The sequence below is a fragment of the Condylura cristata genome, unplaced genomic scaffold (assembly GCF_000260355.1).
Source record: "Condylura cristata isolate star-nosed mole 26May11 unplaced genomic scaffold, ConCri1.0 scaffold00015, whole genome shotgun sequence".
NCBI classification, from domain to species: Eukaryota; Metazoa; Chordata; class Mammalia; order Eulipotyphla; family Talpidae; genus Condylura; species Condylura cristata.
In genome coordinates, this window is record NW_004567116.1 from 17,584,331 (window position 1) to 17,584,722 (window position 392).

A 392-nucleotide genomic window follows, 5' to 3' on the forward strand; every position below is an offset into this window, starting at 1 on the left:
TAGTGGTGGATATATGAGCGGAGGAACGAAGAAGGAATAAGGGCTGAATGGGAAAGGCTAAGTAATTTGGGGGGAAAGAGACACCTAAGATATTCTTTGCCTGGAAAGGCATTTGGGAAGATTTGCTATCTTTGATCTTGGATTACACCAGGTATACCGTTTGGAGCACTTTTTCCTGTGTAATTTATTTAAATTAGAGGTGCTATTTTTATTTTTTTAAAGATTTATTTATTTATTTGTACAGAACTGGGGTACAGGCCAGAGATGTGGAGGGTGAGAGGACAGGGTGGGGAGCAGAACAGGCAGATGGACGAAGTAAACTGCTGAGGGGAGCAGCGGGCGGGTCAGGGGAGGTCTGCCACGCCATGTGGTCACCTCCGGGGCAGGCGGGG